General features: G+C 56.0%; 1 long non-coding RNA gene across 1 annotated transcript in view; it reads left to right on the forward strand.

Moving 5' to 3' along the window:
* Nucleotides 1–15,371, forward strand: part of LOC121275101 — an 18,243-nt gene extending 2,872 nt beyond the window's left edge. The window contains exon 2 of the long non-coding RNA XR_005942359.1: nucleotides 13,241–15,371. This is a non-coding gene — a long non-coding RNA (uncharacterized LOC121275101). The remainder of the gene's footprint in view (nucleotides 1–13,240) is intronic.
* The last annotated feature ends 3,939 nt before the right edge of the window (nucleotides 15,372–19,310 follow it).

Below are 19,310 nucleotides of genomic sequence, written 5' to 3' on the forward strand. Positions count from 1 at the left end.
TGTGTGTGTGCGTGGGTTAGTGTGTGTGTGCGTGGGTTAGTGTGTGTGTGCGTGGGTTAGTGTGTGTGTGCGTGGGTTAGTGTGTGTGTGCGTGGGTTAGTGTGTGTGTGCGTTAGTGTGTGTGTGGGTTAGTGTGTGTGTTAGTGTGTGTGTGCGTGGGTTAGTGTGTGTGTGTGGCGTAATCTGTGTGCGTGGGTTAGTGTGTGTGTGTGGCGTAATCTGTGTGCGTGGGTTAGTGTGTGTGTGTGGCGTAATCTGTGTGCGTGGCTTAGTCTGTGTGCGTGGCTTAGTCTGTGTGCGTGGCTTAGTCTGTGTGCGTGGCTTAGTCTGTGTGCGTGGGTTAGTGTGTGTGTGCGTGGGTTAGTGTGTGCGTGGGTTAGTGTGTGTGTGCGTTAGTGTGTGTGTGCGTGGGTTAGTGTGTGTGTGTGTGTGTGTGCTTTAGTGTGTGTGTGGGTTAGTGTGTGTGTGGGTTAGTGTGTGCGTGGGTTAGTGTGTGTGTGTGTTAGTGTGTGTGTGCGTGGGTTAGTGTGTGCGTGGGTTAGTGTGTGTGTGGGTTAGTGTGTGTGTGGGTTAGTGTGTGTGTGGGTTAGTGTGTGTGTGGGTTTGTGTGTGTGTGGGTTTGTGTGTGTGTGGGTTTGTGTGTGTGTGGGTTTGTGTGTGTGTGGGTTAGTGTGTGTGTGTGGCGTAATCTGTGTGCGTGGGTTAGTGTGTGTGTGTGGCGTAATCTGTGTGCGTGGGTTAGTGTGTGTGTGTGGCGTAATCTGTGTGCGTGGCTTAGTCTGTGTGCGTGGGTTAGTGTGTGTGTGCGTGGGTTAGTGTGTGCGTGGGTTAGTGTGTGTGTGCGTTAGTGTGTGTGTGCGTGGGTTAGTGTGTGTGTGTGTGTGTGCTTTAGTGTGTGTGTGGGTTAGTGTGTGTGTGGGTTAGTGTGTGCGTGGGTTAGTGTGTGTGTGTGTTAGTGTGTGTGTGCGTGGGTTAGTGTGTGTGTGGGTTAGTGTGTGTGTGGGTTTGTGTGTGTGTGGGTTTGTGTGTGTGTGGGTTTGTGTGTGTGTGGGTTAGTGTGTGTGTGTACGCGCGTGGGTTAGTGTGTATGTGCGTGGGTTAGTGTGTGTGCGTGGGTTAGTGTGTGTGTGTGGCTTAGTCTGTGTGTGTGGGTTAGTGTGTGTGTGGGTTAGTGTGTGCGTGGGTTAGTGTGTGTGCGCGTGGGTTAGTGTGTGTGTGTGGGTTTGTGTGTGTGTGTGTGGGTTTGTGTGTGTGTGTGTTAGTGTGTGTGTGTGTGGGTTAGTGTGTGTGTGTGGTGTAATCTGTGTGCGTGGGTTAGTGTGTGCATGGGTTAGTGTGTGTGTGTGTGCTTGGCTTAGTCTGTGTGCGTGGGTTAGTGTGTGTGTGCGTGGGTTAGCGTGTGTGTGCGTTAGCGTGTGTGTGCGTTAGTGTGTGTGTGGGTTAGTGTGTGTGTGGGTTAGTGTGTGTGTGTGTGTTAGTGTGTGTGTGCGTGGGTTAGTGTGTGTGTGGGTTAGTGTGTGTGTGTGTTAGTGTGTGTGTGGGTTTGTGTGTGTGTGGGTTTGTGTGTGTGTGGGTTTGTGTGTGTGTGGGTTTGTGTGTGTGTGGGTTTGTGTGTGTGTGGGTTAGTGTGTCTGTGTGTTAGTGTGTGCGTGGGTTAGTGTGTGTGGGGGTTAGTGGGTGTGTGTGGGGGTTAGTGCGTGTGTGTGGGGGTTAGTGCGTGTGTGTGTGGGGGTTAGTGTGTGTGTGGGGGTTAGTGTGTGTGTGGGGGTTAGTGCGTGTGTGTGGGGGTTAGTGTGTGTGTGTGGGTTAGTGTTTGTGTGGGTTAGTGTGTGTGTGTGGCTTAGTCTGTATGCATGGGTTAGTGTGTGTGCGTGGGTTAGTGTGTGTGCGTGGGTTAGTGTGTGTGCGTGGGTTAGTGTGTGTGCGTGGGTTAGTGTGTGTGCGTGGGTTAGTGTGTGTGCGTGGGTTAGTGTGTGTGCGTGGGTTAGTGTGTGTGCGTGGGTTAGTGTGTGTGCATGGGTTAGTGTGTGTGTGTGCGTGGGTTAGTGTGTGTGTGTACGCGCGTGGGTTAGTGTGTATGTGCGTGGTTTAGTGTGTGTGTGGCTTAGTCTGTGTGTGTGGGTTAGTGTGTGTGTGGGTTAGTGTGTGTGTGTGGGTTAGTGTGTGTGTGTGGGTTAGTGTGTGTGTGTGGGTTAGTGTGTGTGTGTGGCTTAGTCTGTGTGCGTGGGTTAGTGTGTGTGTGTGCGTGGGTTAGTGTGTGTGTGTGCGTGGGTTAGTGTGTGTGTGTGCGTGGGTTAGTGTGTGTGTGCGCGTGGGTTAGTGTGTGTGTGTGCGTGGGTTCGTGTGTGTGTGTGCGTGGGTTCGTGTGTGCGTGAGTGGGTTAGTGTGTGCGTGGGTTAGTGTGTGCGTGGGTTAGTGTGTGCGTGGGTTAGTGTGTGCGTGGGTTAGTGTGTGCGTGGGTTAGTGTGTGCGTGGGTTAGTGTGTGCGTGGGTTAGTGTGTGCGTGGGTTAGTGTGTGCGTGGGTTGGTGTGTGCGTGGGTTGGTGTGTGCGTGGGTTGGTGTGTGCGTGGGTTAGTGTGTGTGTGTTTGTGTGTGGGTTAGTGTGTGTGTGTGGCTTAGTCTGTGTGTGTAGGTTAGTGTGGGTGTGTGTGTGTGGGTTAGTGTGTGTGTGTGGGTTAGTGTGTGTGTGTGGGTTAGTGTGTGTGTGGCTTAGACTGTGTGCGTGGGTTAGTGTGTGTGTGCGTGGGTTAGTGTGTGTGTGTGGGTTAGCGTGTGTGTGTGTGGGTTAGTGTGTGTGTGCGTGGGTTAGTGTGTGCGTGGGGTAGTGTGTGCGTGGGTTAGTGTGTGTGTGTGCGTGGGTTAGTGTGTGTGTGTGCGTGGGTTAGTGTGTGTGTGCGTGGGTTAGTGTGTGTGCGCGTGGGTTAGTGTGTGTGCGCGTGGGTTAGTGTGTGCGCGTGGGTTAGTGTGTGCGCGTGGGTTAGTGTGTGTGCGTGGGTTAGTGTGTGTGCGTGGGTTAGTGTGTGTGCGTGGGTTAGTGTGTGTGCGTGGGTTAGTGTGTGTGCGTGGGTTAGTGTGTGTGCGTGGGTTAGTGTGTGCGTGCGCGCGTGGGTTAGTGTGTGCGTGCGCGCGTGGGTTAGTGTGTGTGTGCGTGGGTTAGTGTGTGTGTGCGCGTGGGTTAGTGTGTGTGTGCGCGTGGGTTAGTGTGTGTGCGTGGGTTAGTGTGTGTGCGTGGGTTAGTGTGTGTGCGTGGGTTAGTGTGTGCGTGGGTTAGTGTGTGTGTGCGTGGGTTAGTGTGTGTGTGCGCGTGGGTTAGTGTGTGTGTGCGCGTGGGTTAGTGTGTGTGTGCGCGTGGGTTAGTGTGTGTGTGCGCGTGGGTTAGTGTGTGTGCGTGGGTTAGTGTGTGTGCGTGGGTTAGTGTGTGTGCGTGGGTTAGTGTGTGCGTGGGTTAGTGTGTGCGTGGGTTAGTGTGCGCGTGGGTTAGTGTGTGTGTGTGTGTGTGGGTTAGTGTGTGTGTGTGTGTGGGTTAGTCTGTGTGTGTGTGTGGGTTAGTCTGTGTGTGTGTGTGGGTTAGTCTGTGTGTGTGTGTGGGTTAGTGTGTGTGTGTGGGTTAGTGTGTGTGTGTGTGTGTGGTTTAGTGTGTGTGTGTGTGTGGGTTAGTCTGTGTGTGTGTGTGGGTTAGTCTGTGTGTGTGTGTGGGTTAGTCTGTGTGTGTGTGGGTTAGTCCGTGTGTGTGTGTGTGTGGGTTAGTGTGTGTGTGTGTGTGTGGGTTACTGTGTGTGTGTGTGTGTGGGTTACTGTGTGTGTGTGGGTTTGTCTGTGTGTGTGGGTTTGTCTGTGTGTGTGTATGTGTGTGGGTTAGTCTGTATGTGTGTGTGTGTGGGTTAGTGTGTGTGTGTGGGTTAGTGTGTGTGTGTGGGTTAGTGTGTGTGTGGGTTAGTGTGTGTGTGGGTTAGTGTGTGTGTGTGGGTTAGTGTGTGTGTGTGCGTGCGTGGGTTAGTGTGTGCGTGCGTGGGTTAGTGTGTGCGTGCGTGGGTTAGTGTGTGTGTGCGTGGGTTAGTGTGTGTGTGCGTGGGTTAGTGTGTGTGTGCGTGGGTTAGTGTGTGTGTGCGTGGCTTAGTCTGTGTGCGTGGGTTAGTGTGTGTGTGCGTGGGTTAGTGTGTGTGTGCGTGGGTTAGTGTGTGTGTGCGTGGGTTAGTGTGTGTGTGTGCGTGGGTTAGTGTGTGTGCGTGGGTTAGTGTGTGTGCGTGGGTTAGTGTGTGTGTGCGTGGGTTAGTGTGTGTGTGCGTGGGTTAGTGTGTGTGTGCGTGGGTTAGTGTGTGTGTGCGTGGGTTAGTGTGTGTGTGCGTGGGTTAGTGTGTGTGTGCGTGGGTTAGTGTGTGTGCGTGGGTTAGTGTGTGTGCGTGGGTTAGTGTGTGTGCGTGGGTTAGTGTGTGTGTGCGTGGGTTAGTGTGTGTGTGCGTGGGTTAGTGTGTGTGTGCGTGGGTTAGTGTGTGTGTGCGTGGGTTAGTGTGTGCGTGGGTTAGTGTGTGCGTGGGTTAGTGTGTGTGTGTGCGTGGGTTAGTGTGTGTGTGTGGGTTAGTGTGTGTGCGTGGGTTAGTGTGTGTGCGTGGGTTAGTGTGTGTGCGTGGGTTAGTGTGCGCGTGGGTTAGTGTGCGCGTGGGTTAGTGTGCGCGTGGGTTAGTGTGCGCGTGGGTTAGTGTGCGCGTGGGTTAGTGTGTGTGTGTGCGCGTGGGTTAGTGTGTGTGTGCGCGCGTGTGTGTGTGTGCGTGTGTGTGTGCGTGCGTGGGCTAGCATGTGTATGTGTGTGGGTTAGTGTGTATGTGTGTGGGTTAGTCTGTGTGTGTGGGTTAGTCTGTGTGTGTGGGGGTTAGTGTGTGTGTGTGGGTTAGTGTGTGTGTGCGTGGGTTAGTGTGTGTGTGCGTGGGTTAGTGTGTGTGTGCGTGGGTTAGTGTGTGTGGGGGTTAGTGTGTGTGTGTGTTAGTGTGTGTGTGGGGGTTAGTGTGTGTGTGTGGGTTAGTGTGTGTGTGTGGGGGTTAGTGTGTGTGTGGGTTAGTGTGTGTGGGGGTTAGTGTGTGTGGGGGTTAGTGTGTGTGTGGGTTAGTGTGTGTGTGTGTGTGTGAGTGCATGGCTTAGTCTGTGTCTGTGGCTTACTGTGTGTGTGCATGGGTTAGTGTGTGTGTGGGTTAGTGTGTGTGTGGGTTAGTGTATGTGTGTGGGTTAGTGTATGTGTGTGGGTTAGTGTATGTGTGTGGGTTAGTGTGTGTGTGTGTGGGTTAGTGTGTGTGTGTGGGTTAGTGTGTGTGTGTGGGTTTGTGTGTGTGCGTGGGTTAGTGTGTGTGTGTGGCTTAGTGTGTGTGTGTGGCTTAGTGTGTGCGTGGGTTAGTGTGTGCGTGGGTTAGTGTGTGCGTGGGTTAGTGTGTGCGTGGGTTAGTGTGTGCGTGGGTTAGTGTGTGCGTGGGTTAGTGTGTGCGTGGGTTAGTGTGTGTGTGCGTGGGTTAGTGTGTGCGTGGGTTAGTGTGTGCGTGGGTTAGTGTGTGCGTGGGTTAGTGTGTGTGTGCGTGGGTTAGTGTGTGTGTGCGTGGGTTAGTGTGTGTATGCGTGGGTTAGTGTGTGCGTGGGTTAGTGTGTGCGTGCGTGGGTTAGTGTGTGTGTGGGTTAGTGTGTGCGTGGGTTAGTGTGTGCGTGGGTTAGTGTGTGTGTGCGTGGGTTAGTGTGTGCGTGGGTTAGTGTGTGTGTGTGGCGTAATCTGTGTGCGTGGGTTAGTGTGTGTGTGTGTGAGAGTGCATGGCTTAGTCTGTGTGTGTGGGTTACTGTGTGTGTGCGTGGGTTAATGTGTGTGTGTGTGAGTGCATGGCTTAGTCTGTGTGTGTGGGTTACTGTGTGTGTGCATGGGTTAGCATGTGTGTGGGTTAGTGTATGTGTGTGGGTTAGTGTATGTGTGTGGGTTAGTGTGTGTGTGTGGGTTAGTGTGTATGTGTGGCTTAATCTGTGTGCGTGGGTTAGTGTGTGCGTGGGTTAGTGTGTGCGTGGGTTAGTGTGTGCGTGGGTTAGTGTGTGCGTGGGTTAGTGTGTGCGTGGGTTAGTGTGTGTGTGCGTGGGTTAGTGTGTGTGTGCGTTAGTGTGTGCGTGGGTTAGTGTGTGTGTGTGGCGTAATCTGTGTGCGTGGGTTAGTGTGTGCGTGGGTTAGTGTGTGCGTGGGTTAGTGTGTGCGTGGGTTAGTGTGTGCGTGGGTTAGTGTGTGTGTGTGGCGTAATCTGTGTGCGTGGGTTAGTGAGTGCGTGGGTTAGTGTGTGTGTGTGTGCGTGGCTTAGTCTGTGTGCGTGGCTTAGTCTGTGTGCGTGGGTTAGTGTGTGCGTGGGTTAGTGTGTGCGTGGGTTAGTGTGTGCGTGGGTTAGTGTGTGCGTGGGTTAGTGTGTGTGTGCGTGGGTTAGTGTGTGTGTGCGTGGGTTAGTGTGTGTGTGCGTGGGTTAGTGTGTGTGTGCGTGGGTTAGTGTGTGTGTGCGTGGGTTAGTGTGTGTGTGCGTTAGTGTGTGTGTGGGTTAGTGTGTGTGTTAGTGTGTGTGTGCGTGGGTTAGTGTGTGTGTGTGGCGTAATCTGTGTGCGTGGGTTAGTGTGTGTGTGTGGCGTAATCTGTGTGCGTGGGTTAGTGTGTGTGTGTGGCGTAATCTGTGTGCGTGGCTTAGTCTGTGTGCGTGGCTTAGTCTGTGTGCGTGGCTTAGTCTGTGTGCGTGGCTTAGTCTGTGTGCGTGGGTTAGTGTGTGTGTGCGTGGGTTAGTGTGTGCGTGGGTTAGTGTGTGTGTGCGTTAGTGTGTGTGTGCGTGGGTTAGTGTGTGTGTGTGTGTGTGCTTTAGTGTGTGTGTGGGTTAGTGTGTGTGTGGGTTAGTGTGTGCGTGGGTTAGTGTGTGTGTGTGTTAGTGTGTGTGTGCGTGGGTTAGTGTGTGCGTGGGTTAGTGTGTGTGTGGGTTAGTGTGTGTGTGGGTTAGTGTGTGTGTGGGTTTGTGTGTGTGTGGGTTTGTGTGTGTGTGGGTTTGTGTGTGTGTGGGTTTGTGTGTGTGTGGGTTTGTGTGTGTGTGGGTTAGTGTGTGTGTGTGGCGTAATCTGTGTGCGTGGGTTAGTGTGTGTGTGTGGCGTAATCTGTGTGCGTGGGTTAGTGTGTGTGTGTGGCGTAATCTGTGTGCGTGGCTTAGTCTGTGTGCGTGGCTTAGTCTGTGTGCGTGGGTTAGTGTGTGTGTGCGTGGGTTAGTGTGTGCGTGGGTTAGTGTGTGTGTGCGTTAGTGTGTGTGTGCGTGGGTTAGTGTGTGTGTGTGTGTGTGCTTTAGTGTGTGTGTGGGTTAGTGTGTGTGTGGGTTAGTGTGTGCGTGGGTTAGTGTGTGTGTGTGTTAGTGTGTGTGTGCGTGGGTTAGTGTGTGTGTGGGTTAGTGTGTGTGTGGGTTTGTGTGTGTGTGGGTTTGTGTGTGTGTGGGTTTGTGTGTGTGTGGGTTAGTGTGTGTGTGTACGCGCGTGGGTTAGTGTGTATGTGCGTGGGTTAGTGTGTGTGCGTGGGTTAGTGTGTGTGTGTGGCTTAGTCTGTGTGTGTGGGTTAGTGTGTGTGTGGGTTAGTGTGTGCGTGGGTTAGTGTGTGTGCGCGTGGGTTAGTGTGTGTGTGTGGGTTTGTGTGTGTGTGTGTGGGTTTGTGTGTGTGTGTGTTAGTGTGTGTGTGTGTGGGTTAGTGTGTGTGTGTGGTGTAATCTGTGTGCGTGGGTTAGTGTGTGCATGGGTTAGTGTGTGTGTGTGTGCTTGGCTTAGTCTGTGTGCGTGGGTTAGTGTGTGTGTGCGTGGGTTAGCGTGTGTGTGCGTTAGCGTGTGTGTGCGTTAGTGTGTGTGTGGGTTAGTGTGTGTGTGGGTTAGTGTGTGTGTGTGTGTTAGTGTGTGTGTGCGTGGGTTAGTGTGTGTGTGGGTTAGTGTGTGTGTGTGTTAGTGTGTGTGTGGGTTTGTGTGTGTGTGGGTTTGTGTGTGTGTGGGTTTGTGTGTGTGTGGGTTTGTGTGTGTGTGGGTTTGTGTGTGTGTGGGTTAGTGTGTCTGTGTGTTAGTGTGTGCGTGGGTTAGTGTGTGCGTGGGTTAGTGTGTGTGTGGGGGTTAGTGTGTGTGTGGGGGTTAGTGTGTGTGTGGGGGTTAGTGTGTGTGTGGGGGTTAGTGTGTGTGTGGGGGTTTGTGTGTGTGTGGGGGTTAGTGTGTGTGTGTGGGTTAGTGTTTGTGTGGGTTAGTGTGTGTGTGTGGCTTAGTCTGTATGCATGGGTTAGTGTGTGTGCGTGGGTTAGTGTGTGTGCGTGGGTTAGTGTGTGTGCGTGGGTTAGTGTGTGTGCGTGGGTTAGTGTGTGTGCGTGGGTTAGTGTGTGTGCGTGGGTTAGTGTGTGTGCATGGGTTAGTGTGTGTGTGTGCGTGGGTTAGTGTGTGTGTGTACGCGCGTGGGTTAGTGTGTATGTGCGTGGTTTAGTGTGTGTGTGGCTTAGTCTGTGTGTGTGGGTTAGTGTGTGTGTGGGTTAGTGTGTGTGTGTGGGTTAGTGTGTGTGTGTGGGTTAGTGTGTGTGTGTGGCTTAGTCTGTGTGCGTGGGTTAGTGTGTGTGTGTGCGTGGGTTAGTGTGTGTGTGTGCGTGGGTTAGTGTGTGTGTGTGCGTGGGTTAGTGTGTGTGTGCGCGTGGGTTAGTGTGTGTGTGTGCGTGGGTTCGTGTGTGTGTGTGCGTGGGTTCGTGTGTGCGTGAGTGGGTTAGTGTGTGCGTGGGTTAGTGTGTGCGTGGGTTAGTGTGTGCGTGGGTTAGTGTGTGCGTGGGTTAGTGTGTGCGTGGGTTAGTGTGTGCGTGGGTTAGTGTGTGCGTGGGTTAGTGTGTGCGTGGGTTAGTGTGTGCGTGGGTTGGTGTGTGCGTGGGTTGGTGTGTGCGTGGGTTGGTGTGTGCGTGGGTTAGTGTGTGTGTGTTTGTGTGTGGGTTAGTGTGTGTGTGTGGCTTAGTCTGTGTGTGTAGGTTAGTGTGGGTGTGTGTGTGTGGGTTAGTGTGTGTGTGTGGGTTAGTGTGTGTGTGTGGGTTAGTGTGTGTGTGGCTTAGACTGTGTGCGTGGGTTAGTGTGTGTGTGCGTGGGTTAGTGTGTGTGTGTGGGTTAGCGTGTGTGTGTGTGGGTTAGTGTGTGTGTGCGTGGGTTAGTGTGTGCGTGGGGTAGTGTGTGCGTGGGTTAGTGTGTGTGTGTGCGTGGGTTAGTGTGTGTGTGTGCGTGGGTTAGTGTGTGTGTGCGTGGGTTAGTGTGTGTGCGCGTGGGTTAGTGTGTGTGCGCGTGGGTTAGTGTGTGCGCGTGGGTTAGTGTGTGCGCGTGGGTTAGTGTGTGTGCGTGGGTTAGTGTGTGTGCGTGGGTTAGTGTGTGTGCGTGGGTTAGTGTGTGTGCGTGGGTTAGTGTGTGTGCGTGGGTTAGTGTGTGTGCGTGGGTTAGTGTGTGCGTGCGCGCGTGGGTTAGTGTGTGCGTGCGCGCGTGGGTTAGTGTGTGTGTGCGTGGGTTAGTGTGTGTGTGCGCGTGGGTTAGTGTGTGTGTGCGCGTGGGTTAGTGTGTGTGCGTGGGTTAGTGTGTGTGCGTGGGTTAGTGTGTGTGCGTGGGTTAGTGTGTGCGTGGGTTAGTGTGTGTGTGCGTGGGTTAGTGTGTGTGTGCGCGTGGGTTAGTGTGTGTGTGCGCGTGGGTTAGTGTGTGTGTGCGCGTGGGTTAGTGTGTGTGTGCGCGTGGGTTAGTGTGTGTGCGTGGGTTAGTGTGTGTGCGTGGGTTAGTGTGTGCGCGTGGGTTAGTGTGTGCGTGGGTTAGTGTGTGCGTGGGTTAGTGTGCGCGTGGGTTAGTGTGTGTGTGTGTGTGTGGGTTAGTGTGTGTGTGTGTGTGGGTTAGTCTGTGTGTGTGTGTGGGTTAGTCTGTGTGTGTGTGTGGGTTAGTCTGTGTGTGTGTGTGGGTTAGTGTGTGTGTGTGGGTTAGTGTGTGTGTGTGTGTGTGGTTTAGTGTGTGTGTGTGTGTGGGTTAGTCTGTGTGTGTGTGTGGGTTAGTCTGTGTGTGTGTGTGGGTTAGTCTGTGTGTGTGTGGGTTAGTCCGTGTGTGTGTGTGTGTGGGTTAGTGTGTGTGTGTGTGTGTGGGTTACTGTGTGTGTGTGTGTGTGGGTTACTGTGTGTGTGTGGGTTTGTCTGTGTGTGTGGGTTTGTCTGTGTGTGTGTATGTGTGTGGGTTAGTCTGTATGTGTGTGTGTGTGGGTTAGTGTGTGTGTGTGGGTTAGTGTGTGTGTGTGGGTTAGTGTGTGTGTGGGTTAGTGTGTGTGTGGGTTAGTGTGTGTGTGTGGGTTAGTGTGTGTGTGTGCGTGCGTGGGTTAGTGTGTGCGTGCGTGGGTTAGTGTGTGCGTGCGTGGGTTAGTGTGTGTGTGCGTGGGTTAGTGTGTGTGTGCGTGGGTTAGTGTGTGTGTGCGTGGGTTAGTGTGTGTGTGCGTGGCTTAGTCTGTGTGCGTGGGTTAGTGTGTGTGTGCGTGGGTTAGTGTGTGTGTGCGTGGGTTAGTGTGTGTGTGCGTGGGTTAGTGTGTGTGTGTGCGTGGGTTAGTGTGTGTGCGTGGGTTAGTGTGTGTGCGTGGGTTAGTGTGTGTGTGCGTGGGTTAGTGTGTGTGTGCGTGGGTTAGTGTGTGTGTGCGTGGGTTAGTGTGTGTGTGCGTGGGTTAGTGTGTGTGTGCGTGGGTTAGTGTGTGTGTGCGTGGGTTAGTGTGTGTGCGTGGGTTAGTGTGTGTGCGTGGGTTAGTGTGTGTGTGCGTGGGTTAGTGTGTGTGTGCGTGGGTTAGTGTGTGTGTGCGTGGGTTAGTGTGTGTGTGCGTGGGTTAGTGTGTGCGTGGGTTAGTGTGTGCGTGGGTTAGTGTGTGTGTGTGCGTGGGTTAGTGTGTGTGTGTGGGTTAGTGTGTGTGCGTGGGTTAGTGTGTGTGCGTGGGTTAGTGTGTGTGCGTGGGTTAGTGTGCGCGTGGGTTAGTGTGCGCGTGGGTTAGTGTGCGCGTGGGTTAGTGTGCGCGTGGGTTAGTGTGCGCGTGGGTTAGTGTGTGTGTGTGCGCGTGGGTTAGTGTGTGTGTGCGCGCGTGTGTGTGTGTGCGTGTGTGTGTGCGTGCGTGGGCTAGCATGTGTATGTGTGTGGGTTAGTGTGTATGTGTGTGGGTTAGTCTGTGTGTGTGGGTTAGTCTGTGTGTGTGGGGGTTAGTGTGTGTGTGTGGGTTAGTGTGTGTGTGTGGGTTAGTGTGTGTGTGTGTGTGTGTGTGTGTGTGTGTGGGTTAGCCTGTGTGTGCGTGTGGGTTAGTGTGTGTGTGTGTGTGGGTTAGTGTGTGTGTGTGGGTTTGTCTGTGTGTGTGTGGGTTTGTCTGTGTGTGTGTATGTGTGTGGGTTAGTCTGTATGTGTGTGTGTGGGTTAATGTGTGTGTGTGGGTTAGTGTGTGTGTGTGGGTTAGTGTGTGTGTGGGTTAGTGTGTGTGTGGGTTAGTGTGTGTGTGTGTGGCTTAGTCTGTATGCGTGGCTTAGTCAGTGTGCGTGGGTTAGTGCGTGCGTGAGTTAGTGTGTGCGTGGGTTAGTGTGTGCGTGAGTTAGTGTGTGCATGGGTTAGTGTGTGTGTGGGTTAGTGTGTGTGTGTGGGTTAGTGTGTGTGTGTGGGTTAGTGTGTGTGCGTGGCTTAGTCTGTGTGCGTGGGTTAGTGTGTGCGTGGGTTAGTGTGTGCGTGGGTTAGTGTGTGCGTGGGTTAGTGTGTGTGTGTGGGTTAGTGTGTGTGTGGGTTAGTGTGTGTGCGTGGGTTAGTGTGTGTGCGTGGGTTAGTGTGTGCGTGGGTTAGTGTGTGCGTGGGTTAGTGTGTGCGTGGGTTAGTGTGTGCGGGGGTTAGTGTGTGCGGGGGTTAGTGTGTGCGTGGGTTAGTGTGTGCGTGGGTTAGTGTGTGCGCGTGGGTTAGTGTGTGCGTGAGTTAGTGCGTGCGTGGGTTAGTGTGTGTGTGCGTGGGTTAGTGTGTGTGTGCGTGGGTTAGTGTGTGTGTGCGTGGGTTAGTGTGTGTGTGTGCGTGGGTTAGTGTGTGTGTGCGTGGGTTAGTGTGTGTGTGCGTGGGTTAGTGTGTGTGTGTGCGTGGGTTAGTGTGTGTGTGCGTGGGTTAGTGTGTGTGTGCGTGGGTTAGTGTGTGTGTGCGTGGGTTAGTGTGTGTGTGTGCGTGGGTTAGTGTGTGTGTGCGTGGGTTAGTGTGTGTGTGCGTGGGTTAGTGTGTGTGCGTGGGTTAGTGTGTGTGCGTGGGTTAGTGTGTGTGCGTGGGTTAGTGTGTGTGTGCGTGGGTTAGTGTGTGTGTGCGTGGGTTAGTGTGTGTGTGTGTGGGTTAGTGTGTGTGTGGGTTAGTGTGTGTGTGCGCGTGGGTTAGTGTGTGTGTGCGCGTGGGTTAGTGTGTGTGTGCGTGGGTTAGTGTGTGTGTGTGCGTGGGTTAGTGTGTGCGTGGGTTAGTGTGTGTGTGTGTGGGTTAGTGTGTGTGTGTGGGTTAGTGTGTGTGTGGGTTAGTGTGTGTGTGTGGGTTAGTGTGTGTGTGTGGGTTAGTGTGTGTGTGTGGGTTAGTGTGTGTGTGTGGGTTAGTGTGTGTGCATGGGTTAGTGTGTGTGTGGGTTAGTGTGTGCGTGGGTTAGTGTGTGCGTGGGTTAGTGTGTGTGTGTGGGTTAGTGTGTGTGTGTGGGTTAGTGTGTGTGTGTGGGTTAGTGTGTGTGTGTGCGTGGGTTAGTGTGTGTGCGTGTGTTAGTGTGTGTGTGTGCGTGCGTGGGTTAGTGTGTGTGTGTGTGTGGGTTAGTGTGTGTGTGTGTGGGTTAGTCTGTGTGTGTGTGTGTGTGTGTGTGTGTGTGTGTGTGGGTTAGTCTGTGTGTGTGTGGGTTTGTCTGTCTGTGTGTGTGTGGGTTTGTCTGTCTGTGTGTGTGTGGGTTTGTCTGTCTGTGTGTGTGTGGGTTTGTCTGTCTGTGTGTGTGTGGGTTTGTCTGTGTGTGTGGGTCTGTGTGTGGGTTGGGATGAGTGTGTGTATTACAGTGAGTCTTTGTCTCTGTGTGTGGGTGAGTTTATGTCTGTGGGGGGTGGTGAGGGTTTCGGGGCGGGCTGCGGGTATCCTGTGGGGGTGAAGCTGTCGGTGAGAGTGGGGGCTGTTGGTGCTCTCTCTCTCCCCTGACCCCCGTAAAGCCAGTGCAGAGACAGGAGGAATTGAAGTGTTTGTTTCCACCCCCCACAGCGGTGATTGAAATGTTGAACCTGAAGATTCAGCAGATGGCAGCTCTGAACAACTCCCAGTCCGGAACAACCAAAGCTTAAACTGTCCTGTCACCCAGCGTCCCACAACGTCAACCCAACCCAGCCCAGCGATGAAACCCTGCCTGCTCCCAGAATCAGGGCCACTGGCTGCCCAGGTCTCTACCTGGATTTGTGAAGGTTTAATTGTGATGTCGGAGCTGTTATTTACAGTGTTGTCTGCAACCGTGTGTAACCCTATTACAGTGGGTGCATAACCGCCTGTAACCCGGTCACGGTGAGTGCGTAACCGCCTGTAACCCGTTCACGGTGAGTGATAAACCGCCTGTAACCCGGTTACGGTGAGTGATAAACCACCTGTAACCCGGTTACGGTGAGTGCGTAACCGCCTGTAACCCGGTTACAGTGAGTGCGTAACCGCCTGTAACCCGTTCACGGTGAGTGAGTAACCGCCTGTAACCCAGTAACGGTGAGTGAGTAACCGCCTGTAACCCGGTTACGGAGAGTGAGTAACCGCCTGTAACCCGGTTACAGTGAGTGTGTAACCACCTGTAACCCAGTCACGGTGAGTGAGTAACCGCCTGTAACCCGGTTACGGAGAGTGAGTAACCGCCAGTAACCCGGTTACGGTGAGTGCGTAACCGCCTGTAACCCGGTCACGGTGAGTGAGTAACCACCTGTAACCCGGTCACGGTGAGTGAGTAATCGCCTGTAACCCGGTCACGGTGAGTGCGTAACCGCCTGTAACCCGGTTACGGTGAGTGAGTAACCGCCTGTAACCCGGTTACAGTGAGTGCGTAACCGCCTGTAACCTGTTCACGGTGAGTGAGTAACCGCCTGTAACCCAGTAACGGTGAGTGAGTAACCGCCTGTAACCCAGTTACGGAGAGTGAGTAACCGCCTGTAACCTGGTTACGGTGAGTGTGTAACCACCTGTAACCCAGTCACGGTGAGTGAGTAACCACCTGTAACCCGGTTACGGAGAGTGAGTAACCGCCAGTAACCCGGTTACGGTGAGTGAGTAACCGCCTGTAACCCGGTTACAGTGAGTGCGTAACCGCCTGTAACCCGTTCACGGTGAGTGAGTAACCGCCTGTAACCCAGTAATGGTGAGTGAGTAACCGCCTGTAACCCGGTTACGGAGAGTGAGTAACCGCCTGTAACCCGGTTACAGTGAGTGTGTAACCACCTGTAACCCAGTCACGGTGAGTGAGTAACCGCCTGTAACCCGGTTACGGAGAGTGAGTAACCGCCAGTAACCCGGTTACGGTGAGTGTGTAACCACCTGTAACCCAGTCACGGTGAGTGAGTAACCGCCTGTAACCCGGTTACGGAGAGTGAGTAACCGCCAGTAACCCGGTTACGGTGAGTGCGTAACCGCCTGTAACCCGGTCACGGTGAGTAACCACCTGTAACCCGGTCATGGTGAGTGAGTAATCGCCTGTAACCCAGTCACGGTGAGTAAGTAATCGCCTGTAACCCAGTCACGGTGAGTGAGTAACTGCCTGTAACCCGGTTACAGTGAGTGTGTAACCACCTGTAACCCAGTCACGGTGAGTGAATAACCGCCTGTAACCCGGTTACGGAGAGTGAGTAACCACCTGTAACCCGGTTACGGTGAGTGCATAACCGCCAGTAACCCGGTCACGGTGAGTGCGTAACCGCCTGTAACCCAGTCACGGTGAGTGCGTAACCGCCTGTAACCCGGTCACGGTGAGTGCGTAATCGCCTGTAACCCGGTCACGGTGAGTGAGTAACCGCCTGTAACCAGGTTACGGTGAGTGCGTAACCGCCTGTAACCCGGTCACGAGTGCGTAACCACCTGTAACCTGGTTACGGCGAGTGCGTAACCGCCTGTAACCCGGTTACGGTGAGTGCGTAACTGCCTGTAACCTGGTTGCGGCGAGTGCGTAACCGCCTGTAACCTGGTTACGGTGAGTGCGTAACTGCCTGTAACCCGGTTACGGTGACGGTGACATTGTAACCATCTTTTAACTTGTTACTGTGACTGTAATCTTCTGTAACCTGTTACGATAAGTGTTTGCCTGTCTGGTTATTTCTGTCAGTTAAAGTTGGCCTTCGATGTCTGTCAATAAAATCCCGACTGTTGTAAACACTTCGCCTCAATTCTTCAATCCGGCGATTGAACAAAACGGAATCGACGGGCGGGACCGAGCGGGAGTCTCTCCCCCTGGGGACTGTGTGGGAGTCTCGCCCCCCGGGGACTGGGGACTGTGTGGGAGTCTCTCCCCCTGGGGACTGTGTGTGAGTCTCTCCTCCTGGGGACTGTGGACTGTGTGGGAGTCTCTCCCCCTGGGGACTGTGTGGGAGTCTCTCCCCCTGGGGACTGGGGACTGTGTGGGAGTCTCTCCCCCTGGGGACTGTGTGGGAGTCTCTCCCCCTGGGGACTGTGTGGGAGTCTCTCCCCCTGGGGACTGTGTGGGAGTCTCTCCCCCTGGGGACTGTGTGGGAGTCTCTCCCCCTGGGGACTGGGGTCTGTGTGGGAGTCTCTCCCCCTGGGGATTGTGTGGGAGTCTCTCCCCTTGGGGACTGGGGTCTGTGTGGGAGTCTCTCCCCCTGGGGACTGTGTGGGAGTCTCTCCCCCTGGGGACTGGGGACTGTGAGGGAGTCTCTCCCCCTGGGGACTGTGTGTGAGTCTCTCCCCCTGGGGACTGTGTGGGAGTCTCTCCCCCTGGGGACTATGTGGGAGTCTCTCCCCCTGGAGACTGTGTGGGGGTCTCTCCCCCTGGGGACTGTGTGGGAGTCTCTCCCCCTGGGGACTGGGGACTGTGTGGGAGTCTCTTCCCCTGGGGACTGTGTGGGAGTCTCTCCCCCTGGGGAATGTGTGGGAGTCTCTCCCCCTGGGGAATGTGTGGGAGTCTCTACCCCTGGGGACTGGGGACTGTGTGGGAGTCTCTCCCCCTGGGGACTGTGTGGGAGTCTCTCCCCCTGGGGACTGTGTGGGAGTCTCTCCCCCTGGGGACTGGGGACTGTGAGGGAGTCTCTCCCCCTGGGGACAGTTAGGGAGTCTCTACCCCTGGGGACTGTGTGGGAGTCTCTCCCCCTGGGGACTGGGGACTGTGAGGGAGTCTCTCCCCCTGGGGACTGGGGACTGTGTGGGAGTCTCTCCCCCTGGGGACTGGGGACTGTGTGGGAGTCTCTCCCCCTGGGGACTGTGTGGGAGTCTCTCCCCCTGGGGACTGTGTGGGAGACTCTCCCCCTGGGGACTGTGTGGGAGTCTCTCCCCCTGGGGACTGTGAGGGAGTCTCTCCCCCTGGGGACTGTGTGGGAGTCTCTCCCCCTGGGGAGTGGGGACTTTGTGGGAGTCTCTCCCCCTGGGGACTGGGGACTGTGTGGGAGTCTCTCCCCCTGGGGACTGTTGGGGAGTCTCTCCCCTTCGGGAATGTGTGGGAGTCTCTCCCCCTGGGGACTGTGTGGGAGTCTCTCCCCCTGGGGACTGTGTGGGAGTCTCTCCCCCTGGGGACTGGGGACTGTGAGGGAGTCTCTCCCCCTGGGGACTGGGGACTGTGTGGGAGTCTCTCCCCCTGGGGACTGTGTGGGAGTCTCTCCCCCTGGGGACTGTGTGGGAGTCTCTCCCCCTGGGGACTGTGTGGGAGTCTCTGCCCCTGGGGACTGTGTGGGAGTCTCTCCCCCTGGGGACTGTGTGGGAGTCTCTCCCCCTGGGGACTGTGTGGGAGTCTCTCCCCCTGGGGAATGGGGACTGTGTGGGAGTCTCTCCCCCTGGGGACTGTGTGGGAGTCTCTCCCCCTGGGGACTGGGGACTGTGTGGGAGTCTCTCCCCCTGGGGACTGTGTGGAAGTCTCTCCTCCTGGGGACTGGGGACTGTTTGGGTGTCTCTCCCCATGTGGACTGTGTGGAAGTCTCTCCCCTTGGGGACTGGGGACTGTGTGGGAGTCTCTCCCCCTGGGGACTGTGTGGGAGTCTCTGCCCCTGGGGACTGTGTGGGAGTCTCTCCCCTTGGGGACTGGGGACTGTGTGGGAGTCTCTCCCCCTGGGGACTGTGTGGAAGTCTCTCCCCTTGGGGACTGGGGACTATGTGGGAGTCTCTCCCCCTGGGGAGTGGGGACTGTGTGGGAGTCTCTTCCCCTGGGGACTGTGTGGGAGTCTCTCCCCCTGGGGAGTGGGGACTGTGTGGAGTCTCTTCCCCTGGGGACTGTGTGGGAGTCTCTCCCCCTGGGGACTGTGTGGGAGTCTCTCCCACTGGGGACTGTGTGGGAGTCTCTCCCCCTTGGGACTGGTGACTGTGTGGGAGTCTCTCCCCCTGGGGAGTGTGTGTGAGTCTCTCCCCCTGGGGACTGGGGACTGTGTGGGAGTCTCTCCCCCTGGGGAGTGTGTGTGAGTCTCTCCCCCTGGGGACTGGGGACTGTGTGGGAGTCTCTACCCCTGGGGACTGGGGACTGTGTGGGAGTCTCTCCCCCTGGGGACTCTGTGGGAGTCTCTCCCCCTGGGGACAGTGTGTGAGTCTCTCCCCCTGGGGACTGGGGACTGTGTGGGAGTCTCTCTCCCTGGGGACTGTGTGGGAGTCTCTCCCCCTTGGGACTGGTGACTGTGTGGGAGTCTCTCCCCTTGGGGACTGGGGACTGTGTGGGAGTCTCTCCCCCTGGCGACTTGGGACCGTGTGGGAGTCTCTCCCCCTGGGGACTGGGGACTGTGTCGGTGTCTCTCCCCCTGGGGACTGTGTGGGAGTCTCTCCCCCTGGGGACTGTGTGTGAGTCTCTCCCCCTGGGGACTGGGGTCTGTGTGGGAGACTCTCTCCCTGGGGACTGTGTGGGAGTCTCTCCCCCTGGGGACTGGGGACTGTGTGGGAGTCTCTCCCCCTGGGGACTGGGGACTGTGTGGGAGTCTCTCCCCCTGGGGACTGTGTGGGAGTCTCTCCCCCTGGGGACTGTGGACTGTGTGGGAGTCTCTCCCCCTGGGGACTGGGGACTGTGTGGGAGTCTCTCCCCCTGGCGACTGGGGACTGTGTGGGAGTCTCTCCCCATGTGGACTGTGTGGAAGTCTCTCCCCTTGGGGACTGGGGACTATGTGGGAGTCTCTCCCCCTGGGGAGTGGGGACTGTGTGGGAGTCTCTCCACCTGGGGACTGTGTGGGAGTCTCTCCCCCTGGGGACTGTGTGGGAGTCTCTCCCCCTGGGGACTGTGTGGGAGTCTCTCCCCCTGGGGACTGTGAGGGAGTCTCTCCCCCTGGGGACTGGGGACTGTGTGGGAGTCTCTCACCCTGGGGACTGTGTGGGAGTCTCTCACCCTGGGGACTGGGGACTGTGTGGGAGTCTCTCCCCCTGGGGACTGGGGACTGTGTGGGAGTCTCTCCCCCTGGGGACTGTGTGGGAGTCTCTCCCCCTTGGGACTGGTGACTGTGTGGGAGTCTCTCCCCCTGGGGACTGTGTGGGAGTCTCTCCCCCTGGGGACTGTGTGGGAGTCTCTCCCCCTGGGGACTCTGTGGGAGTCTCTCCCCCTGGTGATTGTGTGGGAGTCTCTCCCCCTGGGGACTGGGGACTGTGTGGGAGTCTCTCCCCCTGGGGACTGGGGACTGTGTCAGTGTCTCTCCCCCTGGGGACTGTGTGGGAGTCTCTCCCCTTGGGGACTGGGGACTGTGTCGGTGTCTCTTTCCCTGGGGACTGTGTGGGAGTCTCTCCCCTTGGGGACTGGGGTCTGTGTGGGAGTCTCTCCCCCTGGGGACTGTGAGGGAGTCTCTCCCCCTGGGGACTGGGGACTGTGTGGGAGTCTCTCCCCCTGGGGACTGTGTGGGAGTCTCTCCCCCTGGGGACTGTGAGGGAGTCTCTCCCCCTGGGGTCTGGGGACTGTGTGGGAGTCTCTCCCCCTGGGGACTGTGAGGGAGTCTCTCCCCCTGGGGACTGTGTGGGAGTCTCTCTCCCTGGGGACTGTGTGGGAGTCTCTCCCCCTGGGGACTGTGTGGGAGTCTCTCCCCCTGGGGACTGGGGTCTGTGTGGGAGTCTCTCCCCCTGGGGACTGTGTGGGAGTCAGAATACTTGGAAGTGCATGATAAAATAGGGCAAAGTCAGCATGGTTTCA

Source organism: Carcharodon carcharias, assembly GCF_017639515.1.
Source record: "Carcharodon carcharias isolate sCarCar2 chromosome X unlocalized genomic scaffold, sCarCar2.pri SUPER_X_unloc_6, whole genome shotgun sequence".
Lineage (NCBI taxonomy): Eukaryota > Metazoa > Chordata > Chondrichthyes > Lamniformes > Lamnidae > Carcharodon > Carcharodon carcharias.